Here is an 11065-nt window from a genome sequence, read left to right as displayed (position 1 = left end):
GCTAATATTATCATGTTAACATTGCTAGCATGTTAGCATGCTAGCAATGTTAACATAATATTAGCATGCTAACACCTAGCAAAATTGTAAGGGGTCAGGAGTTTTGTTTAATTGCCTCCGTAGTCTTGCCAGGATCCTCATACGATGCAAAAAACAGTATAAGGATCTGGCAAGACTACGGAGGCAATTAAACAAAACTCCTGACCCCCCCCACTATTTGCTAGGTGTTAGCATGCTAATATTATCATGTTAACAATGTTAACAAATATTAGCATGTGGCAATGTTTACATGCTAATATTATCATGTTAACATTGCGAGCACGTTAGCATGCTTGCAATGTGATACCTGAATGCTTTCTCTTGTGTGATTGTGTTGCCAGCTTGAATGTGGACTTCCATTTATTTTTTTACTTTACATAAATAAAGGCTTTCGCGTCACTAAAATCACCCCTTGTCATTGTTTATTATGATCATAGAAGTGCACTGCAACATACTGAGAGCTACAGTAAACATATATATGTTGCTGTACATATTATAACACATTTCAAATGTAACAACCGCCAATGGTTTCCTCAAGCAGGCGTGCCTAATACCGTGGGTGTAGTTTCACTCCGCACTGTGTCAACACAGAGCATGAAACACACATGTTTGTTTGCTGTCTGCAGCTGTCTGGCAGCATAGTTTCATGTACACTGTGCAGGTGAAAGAGGTCAGTATCGCTTTCGATTTGTACATTTTACATTTTTCCTCACATATAAAAAATTTAATACATGACATCTATGAATAAATAGAAAAATAGAAGTGATAGAAAGATTTACTGTAAATTTGCATTTTACTATAAAGAGTCAACCTATGGTCAAAGGTTACCACCATAACATGGGGAAGAAAAGTAACATCTCACTCTCTTTCTTTTTTAACAACAGCAACGGCATGGACGAATTAATAAGTCCTTATAAAATGAAATACCGTGACCTAAAATTGTATTAATTACGTTAATGAATTACAAGTAATTACGTTATTGAGCCTCAAAAGTCAGAACGAAAATTTGCGGTGAACGGAACTCTGATTGAGATCCGGTTTACATGATGTTGCAAGACAAAGACTCCTTCACAGAATAGTCGATCTTTAGTGACGCAAAACGCTGGGGTTTATTTACAGGTGCACAGTGTGGAGAGTCCGGAAGTGACGACAGCAGCTCCCTAGCTTCAGGGGATTGGACAGTAAATAGATGGCCTGAGAACGAGTGAGAGAGCTGACGGACATCTCGACACCGTCCGGCGGAGCTGTACAGAGACAAACGGTAAAGAAAAGCACATGTAAGTTATATGAATTAACTAAAAGAAATCGTGTAGTGTTTACGTTAAAACGTTGTGCACCGTGTCGTTGTTTTTACCGGCGGAAGGGCAGCTGTCAATTAGACGCGTTGCCTTCAGGAACACTACAGCTACTGTTTAAAATAGTATTAGTTTGCTGTTGTTGTGGTTTACAGAAACGAATAAACACCGCTTATTTATGTTTTTTTCTCTGCGGAATCAGCTGATAAAGCGTCATTAGCGATCAAGAGCATGACAAGGGTTATAGTTCATTTTCGCTTTCATTATGTAACCGAGTGTTGATCCACGCTAAAGCAACATAATGAGGCTTTTTGTGTGTGTTTTTTTCCTTTAACAGTGGGAGGAAATAAGGGGTTGTTGCAGGAGTAATGTGTGTTTATTCTTGAGGTTTAGTACCGTCGAAATATACAACCACACAGCACAGTGATGTGATGTACGTTTTGTGTTAATTGGGTGTGCTTGTTATTGGGGTTGTCAGTCAAAATTGCCTTCTTATATGATCTAGCATGATAGAAATCGATCTCATAAAATGGTACAGTGCAGGTGCAATCATAAAGATCATCACTGATAAGTGATGCATTTCTGTGGTGTCAGATGTCAACAGACCTAATGTTTATATTGTTTAGAATCCAGTCTACCTTCTACCTACATTTATTTCATTTACATATTTAGATTCATTGCAATGGAAGTGTTTGCTAAGTGCCTACCACTGGAAATGCTAAAAATGGCAGTAGAATTATTTTAGCATGCTAACACCTACTATGATAGAACATTTCTGTTTAAGTTCATATTAATGGAAATCGCTAAAAATGCTATTATGCTCATGTTAGCATGCTAGCAATGTTAACATGATAATATTAGCATGTAAACATTGCTACATGCTAGTATTATTATTTGTTAACATTGTTAATATCATGTTAAAAAACAGTATGAGGATCCTGGCAAGACTACGGAGGCAATTAAACAAAACTCCTGCCCCCCCCCACTATTTTGCTAGGTGTTAGCATGCTAATATTATCATGTTAACAAATATTAGCATGTGGCAATGTTTACATGCTAATATTATCATGCTAGCAATGTTAACATGACAATATTAGCATGCTAGCACCTAGCAAAATTGTGGGAGGGTCAGGAGTTTTGTTTAATTGCCTCCGTAGTCTTGCCAGGATCCTCATACGATGCAAAAAACAGTATGAGAATCCTGGCAAGATTACGGAGGCAATTAAACGGAGGCTAGGTGTTAGCATGCTAATATTATCATGTTAACAATGTTAACAAATATTAGCATGTGGCAATGTTTACATGCTAATATTATCATGTTAACATTGCTAGCATGCTAGCATGTTAGCATGTTAGCATGCTAGCAATGTTAACATGATAATATTAGCATGTAAACATGTATTAGCATGTGGCAATGTTTACATGCTAATATCATGTTAACATTGCTAGCATGTTAGCATGCCACATGCTAATATTTGTTAACATTGTTAACATAATATTAGCATGCAAACACCTAGCCTCCGTTTAATTGCCTCCGTAGTCTTGCTAGGATCCTCATACTGTTTTTTGTGGTTCTGTTTCTGCTGTTTGTTTTTAAAGCAAATTGTCCTGAAAATTTTGCTACGTTTGCAGTTTGTACAACTGCTGAATGTGATTACGCAATAACGTCTATTGCTGTTTGCATCATTTTAATACTCTTCTTAGGCTTTCCTTAATATATGTTTTGTACTGTGATGAAACGGCATTCATTTGTGACCAGCCGCCAGACATTCACTGATCCCTCCCTTACCACGACACTGTAATATCATGACCATCACCTGTTTTGGCTGTTTGTTTTTTTCCACCATATGTTATCAGTCAGCGGCTAATGTGTGTCTCGTGTGCATGACTGCTGGATGCTGTGCGCTGTCAGGATATTGCATTCCATCCCCTGACTGCTGCAGAGCAAGTGTTCACGTATGTCACTGGCGGCTTTGGCTTGTCAGTCTGTGTGCTGCAGTTACAGGTCAGCAGCAATTAGCCGATTGTAGTGCCCCCCCCCCCTTCTCCGGCTGGCCTTGCTGGACGGTTACACCGCTATCAGAGCTCCTTTGTGGTTTTAACTATGGCGCAAAGATATCGGACACCTGGGTTACAGCAAATCTGAGCAGTTGCAAATGGGAAAAAAAAACGACAACAAGCTTGGATGTGTTTTTTGGGATAATAATTTTTATTGCAAAAGGCTTAAACGCCAAGGTCAAGTTTAGTCTGCTCTGCAGGTTGCAGTAAAGCTCGTAACGGATGGTGGTATCAAGCTATCAGCTAGCCCAATGGAGTGTACTGATATGAGATGCATTTTTTACTAGCGCCTAATGTAAAACATGCACACCTAAAAATAGCCTTTTCTTGCAAGGCTAGCTTGTTTTTTTTTTTTGTTAATTACATATCACATATGAAGATAAATATTAAACTGAAATGTAAAATATAGTACTGCCTCAAACAGTGGTCTCTGGTCTAAGAATTGGCATAAATAAAGAATCCTTGTAAGCTCAAAGCTTTTTTTAAGCTCTTTTTTTCTAGTAAAACCACTGGCTAGCTGCGATTACTCGTCTCGATACCAATATGTGATATATAACTAACAAAGAAAACCAAGCGCTAGTAAAAATACATCTCATATCAGTACACTCGATTGTGCTGAACGTACAGCCATTGAAGGTCAGTTGAGTGGAAACGTCCCAACAAACGTTGGCATGAAGAAGGAGACGCGAGCATGGATGTCTTGTCATCCTCATTCCCTCTCTTTCTGGGTCTTTACTCTCCCGTTTTCCCCCCCAGGCCCTTTCCCCCTCATCCATCCATCCCTCCTCTGATGGACATCCCTCCTGCACCAACCCAGTCTGAGCTCCACCAGCCTCCACATTTTGTTATTATGCGGCAGACACAGGGCCAACTCGTCACATCCATAGCAGCCCGCAAAAACACCAGTCAGGACATATCAGCTTGATTAATAAGGTAAGTAAATTCCATATCCTGCTTCATTGGCATTTCTCCCTTTTACCAGTGCTTTATTGGACACAATCCCAGACGCTCTGCTGTGCGGCCAGTGCCAGGATTTGGATTTTGTTGAGAAGTGGGTTAAGCCCGACATCGCTTTATGTTTGGGCAGGGGCTTTACAGCTGTGGGCTTTAGGGAGTTATTTTAATTCTACTTTGTTGAAGCCTAAGTGTGTTAGCTAATATTGGCCATGCATTTAACAGCAACTATACTTGAAACTGTCGTACTTACCGAAGAACCTCTAAATTGAAATGGCCCTTCCGTCGTGTTATTTGGATCTCACACACACACAACTTTGGAGTTCAAACCGCAAAATCAGCAGCTGTGCACATGCGTGCCGCTTTTTCTTTGGCTTTTTGTTGCTGTGCTTGGGTGCACCCACCTCAACACAAGTTAGGTAAAGTAAGCAGCCTTATCATAAGTCAAAGTTAAGGTACAGTGTTTTTAACGGAAATCAGAAATCACCTTTAAAATTTTAAAATAAAAATCAAAAATAAAATATAATAAATATTATAAAATGTATTATAATTAAAATATAATTATGTTATAATATAATTGTAATATAATATTATTATTATAAAATATTATAAAAATTATATAAATATAAAAAATATAAAATATTTTTTAAAATAAAAATAAAGTTAAGGCTATGTTATCACAAGTCAAAGTTAAGGTACAGTGTTTTTAACGGAAATAAGAAATCACCTTTAAAGTTAAAATAAAAATATAAAATAAAATATAATAAATATTATAAAATGTATTATAATTATATTATAATATGATTGTAATATAATATTATTATAAAATATTATCAAAATTATATAAATATAATAAAAATATAAAATATTTAAAAATAAAAAAATAGGTAATAAGGTACAGGGGTTTTTAACGGAAATCAGAAATCACCTTTTGAAGTTAAAATAAAATGAATATAATAAATATTATAAAATTTATTATAATTATAATATAATTTTATTATAATATAATTGTAATATAATATTATTATAAAATGTTATAATAATTATATAAATATAATAAAAATATAAAATATTTTTAAAAATAAAAATAAAGTTAAGGCTATGTTATTGTTTTTATATATTAACAGTGCTTTGCTTGCTTGCTTGCTTATACAGTTAATAAAGGTGTGATATTTGTGACAGTTTAACCCTGGGACGGATTGTTTTTATGTCAGTTATTTCCTGCGGGGAAAGCAAATCTGGTTTATAAATCAGAAGAAATCAGGAGTCCACCAGTATCCCGGAACAGATTGTGTTCCCCCTTCAACTACAGTAAGGTTGACTCAATACGCACCCACAGTGAACGCATATTGTTGTTCCAACCATTTACAAAGTGGTGTCTTCATGCATGCATTACATGCACTGCTATTCATGCAAGGGCACGTTGCTTTGAATGTACTGCGCTCTTGTGATGTGTCTGCTAGCTGGGCTTCTATAATTACCACAGCCTGCAGCGCCTCATGGGGAGCATATTAACACACACGAGTGGAGAACCGGAGCACATGAACTCGTCATGCAGGCCACTCGTCTTGGCGATAGCACTGACATTTGGTGTTTTTGCGTCTGTACACTCATGCCCGTTTGATTGGAGATGATAACACGATGCAATTTGAATCCATTCAGGTGGTCTTTAGTGTATATTGAGTGTCTGTTCAAAGTAAATATACAATAGTGCACAGTAGCCATGTATACATGGACCCAAATAGTCCAATTCCATTCGGGTTATTTGCTCAAACGGAAAGAATCTAACTTTTGTATACACCTCATTCCGAAAGAAAAGTGCCAATCAGATTTCCAGGGGTGGAATATTCCTTTCCCCAAGCGCCAGACTTGATCACCGCAACAACAGGATTTTATTGCAGGTTTGAATTTTCTCACAACAGGCACAAGAATCGCTAACATAATATCTGTGTGGCAAGACGCAGTAGAACCTCAGCGATCGAACATAATCCAATCCTGACGTTCAGATTTGTTACTGTTTATCATCAAATGTAGCCATTGCCCGGGGCATTAAGGTTGTCTGGTCTTTACACAGCTCATGTTTGTCTTGCCTCTCACACAGTAGAGCAGCTAAGACAAACAATTACACAGCCGTAAAACCAAGCAGGCCACTGACTGTCCTTTTCTTCCACCAACAAATGCTTAGTAAATCTCTTTCATGCTTTTCTTCGGGTTTCTGCTTTGCACCCAACCGATCCTATGAATACTCGCCGAGATCATCTTTAGTTTACTAATAACTAAAGATAAAGGGATGAGGCAAAGATGGATTGTTGTGGCATGGACTGAATCTTCCCTCATTGTTATGTAATTTCCTCTCAACACAAATTGGTTAAGCTGTGGGTTGTCGTTGGGCTTGGCATGATAATCTCACCAAACATTATCAGCCTCTCTCTCAGCTCGCAGGATATCGTATGCACGATTCACTCATCCATGCTGTTGTTCTTTGTGCAAACAACCAAGAGAGCCAGGTCGGTCTCTTTTTATCCATCCATCCATCCATCCACCCACTGAAGGCGTGGTCCTTCTGGGTGAGGTACACAATCTTTGTCAGTCTGGTCTCAGGAGTTAAGACTCTATTGTGTTGTGGTACCTTTATGCTGCCTCATGGTCATGTGATTGTTTAATTAATTTAATCAGTGCTACCTACCGCTGTTATGAGTCATGGTAATAAGTCATGGTGGAGTGGTTAGCACACAGACTTCACAGCTAGGAGACCAGGGTTCAATTCCACCCTCGGCCATCTCTGTGTGGAGTTTGCATGTACTTTGCAGGTACTCCGGTTTCCTCCCACATTCCAAAAGCATGCTAGGTTAATTAATTGGCGACTCCAAATTGTCCATAGGTATGAATGTGAGTGTGAATGGTTGTTTGTCTATATGTGCCCTGTGATTGGATGGCCACCAGTCCAGGGTGTACATGTGCCCTGCCTCTCGCCCGAAGACAGCTGGGATAGGCTCCAGCACACCCACGACCCTTATGAGCGGTAGAAAATGAATGAATGTATATGGGGAAAAAATCCTAGCCCTTTTTTTAAAAATAATATATAAAATAAAAATAAATTAATTAAATATTATTTATTATTAATGTATTTATAATATTTATTATTAATTTATTTTATTATTAATAAAAATTAATATTTTTTTATGACGCACAAAGGCCAAAAGGTGACGTCACATGTGTGAAAATATTGGTTGAATTACAATTAATAACTGTTACAACAAGCTAATGAAATTTATGTGGGCTAAATGAAAATGAAATTTGTGATTGTAATAAGGTAAATTATTAAAAAAAATGTTACCAGCATGTTACAACGACATTTCGTTGGCAATTTCACTCCTGTGTTTTTGTGCAATGACAATAAAGGGAGTCTATCTATCTATCTATCTATCTATTGCAGTAATTTTCTTGTTAGTCTTTGAATGCAGCATCAGACTACCATAACGGCGTTTGCCACCAACAACCGGCTGTATAATAGCGACATTCACCTCATCAGCCAGTGTGTCAGCAGGCTGGCTGCTTCCTGATGGCAGCTGGAAATGTAATCTCGCCTAAGTGATCTGCGATGGGGGCTTTTTCTCTTATTGATGTAGGGGACACAGGAGCTGTCAGTGGTGCTGTTTCGCTGTTGGTGAAAAAGTAATGAGTGTGTATAACGGGGCAGCGGCAGTGTGGTTTACACTTCAGGTAAGACGCACGGAGCCCGGACCGGCTGTGTTGTATCTGCGTGTTGAGCTGTGTCATGTTGTAGCTGCGTGCCGGCCATCGTGACAGCTAGCGATACGTAGCTTGGGCCACTGCAGCAATACGGCTGACTCCGACTCAGTTTGGACTCGTAACTTTTTGTTTCAGAAGCTCTAAGGCGAAACCATCATTCATTCATTTTCTACTGCTTTTCCTCACGAGGGTCGCGGAAGGTGCTGGAGCCTATCCCAGCTGTCTTTGGGTGAGAGGCGGGGTTACATGCTGGACTGGTGGCCAGCCAATAACAGGGCACATATAGACAAACAACCATTCACACTCACATTCATACCTATGGACAATTTGGAGTCGCTAATTAACCTAGCATGTTTTTGGAATGTGGGAGGAAACCGGAGTACCCGGAGAAAACCCACGCATACACGGGGAAAACATGCAAATTCCACACAGACATGGCCGAGGGTGGAATTGAACTCGGGTCTCCTTTCTAAAGTTGTAGCCATTTCTAAAAATTGTGGGACTCCAGCAAACCACAGTGAGAGCCATTTATCCACAAGTGGTCAGAAAATGGAACACTGGTGAACCTTCCCAGAAATGGCCAGCAACCACTATTCCATAGTGAACTCGGGGTACACCCTGGACTGGTGGCCAGCCAATCACAGGGCACATATAGACAAACAACCATTCACACTCACATTCATACCTTTGGAGTTACAATTTGGAGTCGCCAATTAACCTAGCATGTTTTTGGAATGTGGGAGGAAACATTCCGCCTGCCGCCCGCGAAACCATCAATGTTACATAAAGACTTAAGATTTCGAGGCAAGGCTCAGTTACTGTAAAACAAAAATCTTATTAGTGGCTTCCACTGACCTGCTGCCTGCATAGCTACACGTTTGCATCACATACTGGATAATCATTAACCAAAAGGTAAACGGCTCAGAACTCAGCTGAGTTGTGTTGTGTGTCGTCATGTCAGAATTACAGAGCACAAATAAAGTGTACATATGTGTACTGAAAGATCATTAAAAACTGCGTATTCAAGCAACGACGCTACTACAAAACTTTTAGAAATTTCCTTTTTAAATATGCTTTAGTCTTTTGTTTGTTTTCCACATGAGCACAGACGCTGGAGATCAGCTGACCTTTGGAATTTCGGCTTGAAAGCGGAGCTAGAAGTTGACTGCTCAGCAAACAATTCAGTTTCATTTGAATCCCTTGATCCTTTTGGTGTCTAATATATGTTGCTCTCATTTTTTGGGAATAAAACTAGAGCAGACCTGCTGTCTTATATAGGAGCTGTCCACACAGGAATGTTTTTAGCTTAAAACGGCAAAGTATTTTATCATTTACCTTTTGTTGTTATTCAGTGTCTGTCGAGTAAAAGTACCACAATCGGTTATACGAGCTCCTACGACTGTTTTATGTCCAAAAAAATGCAAGAAACGCAAGAAAGAGGCCATATACTACCGCTTGGGAGTTTTTTGGCCAGTCTGAGATATGGCTTTTTTTTTTTTGGCAGTCCTGCTATGAAGTCCAGCATCCTGAAGTTGTGCTTCACTGTTGATACTGAGACTGATTTTTGACGGGTATTATTTAGTGCAGCTGCCAGGTGACGACCTGTGAGGCGTCTTTGTCTTAAACTACACACTCTTGCACAGTTGTGCAGCGTTTTTCTGTCCTTGTTAGACCCAGTTTGTGCTGCTTGTGCTGAGATTTTAGTTTAGATTTTTAGATGGGTTTTCTAATCATATATTATTATTATTATTATTATTATCATGAACTTGGATTAGCATTAGCCATACCAGGATATCGATGCAGAGGACTGACAGTTGTTGATAGTAGGCCTCTATGCAAAAATGTAGATCCTTCTTTGAAAATTATCTGATTAATTTTAATTTTGTGAAATGGAAAAAATTGTTTGAAATGCAGGAAAATTCTTTGGAAAACAAAGAAATTTGCATGTGATCCCAAATTTTTGAGCGGTAGTGTAGGTATGACATGTTGATTTTAGAACCATAGACTGGCCAAACAAAATGTACTTGCGCTTACGTTTTTCTGGCGTTAGGTTTAGACAAAATGTCAATTTTTTCATCAGTTGTGTGTCCACAAATGCATCCCACATGTATAATTAGTTCGACTATATTTTGTACGTTGGTTTGTGACCTAGACGTTAGGTACCCAAACCAGTCCTTAATGTGTGTCCCATTTGGACACTATCCTCTGCCATCTGTGCACTTAGTCATTGGACTGCCATTTCACACCATTTAGAGGGCCGGCTTCCTCTTTATCCTCACCCCGGGATATCGGAGCTCCTCCTCCTCGAGCAGGATCCCCTGCTGGGGTGTGGTTGGAGGCCAGAGATTGGATTCTTCCCCCAACCAAACACTCACACACACGCACTCCATGCATCCCAAGAGATTTGAGCCTGTAACTAGACTACAAGGTAGGGCATCTGTTCCCTAAGCAAAGCCATTCCTTTCACTAGAAGACCCTCTTTCTTCATTCAGTCTCATTGGTTTGAGAGGTGCACACATGCACAAATACTGTACACACACACACACAGATTCGTGCCTCCTCTCTGTGTTTTTTTTCATGATTCAAGGTTTGAGTCAGTGCCATACTTTCGCTGGGATAATAGCGCAAACAGCAACTCCTCTGCAGCTGCTCTGACTGTGTATGTTCTCAGTGCCAGTCTTTGCACAGTATGAACTTTAATAAATGTCATATGACTCATCTCCATTGCTTGTGTGTGTGTGTGTGTGTGTGTGTGTGTGTGTGTGCATTCAGGTGAGAACCAAGACAGAGGTAGAGAGCATAACGCACTGGGCAATCTTCGTATGGGTCAGCACAGCAAGGCACTAGGGGTGTGTGTTTGCTCGTGTGTGTGTGTACAGGGAATTTTCAAAGAAACTGTAAATGTTATTGGTTCTGCATCTCACTACACAGCGTTCTGGGTGGCCTGAAATTGTATTTTTTTTTTT

At 39.3% G+C, this 11065-nt stretch overlaps 1 protein-coding gene across 2 annotated transcripts in view; it reads left to right on the top strand.

Annotated features, from left to right (window-relative positions):
- Window positions 1-1194: 1194 nt before the first annotated feature.
- Window positions 1195-11065, top strand: part of map3k13 (mitogen-activated protein kinase kinase kinase 13) — a 31471-nt gene continuing 21600 nt past the window's right edge. The window contains exons 1-2 of one of the 2 annotated variants that reach the window (XM_078794989.1): window positions 1195-1316; window positions 4149-4325. The gene's annotated coding sequence lies outside the window, so the exon portion shown is untranslated. The remainder of the gene's footprint in view (window positions 1317-4148; window positions 4326-11065) is intronic. The other variant, XM_078794991.1, reaches the window with a different exon arrangement.

The sequence above is a fragment of the Doryrhamphus excisus genome, linkage group LG12 (genome assembly GCF_037039965.1).
Source record: "Doryrhamphus excisus strain RoL-2023G ecotype Guam linkage group LG12, RoL_Dexc_Guam_v1.1, whole genome shotgun sequence".
NCBI classification, from domain to species: Eukaryota; Metazoa; Chordata; class Actinopteri; order Syngnathiformes; family Syngnathidae; genus Doryrhamphus; species Doryrhamphus excisus.
The sequence above is the reverse complement of the archived record's forward strand: the minus strand, read 5'-3'. Positions and strand labels throughout refer to the sequence as shown.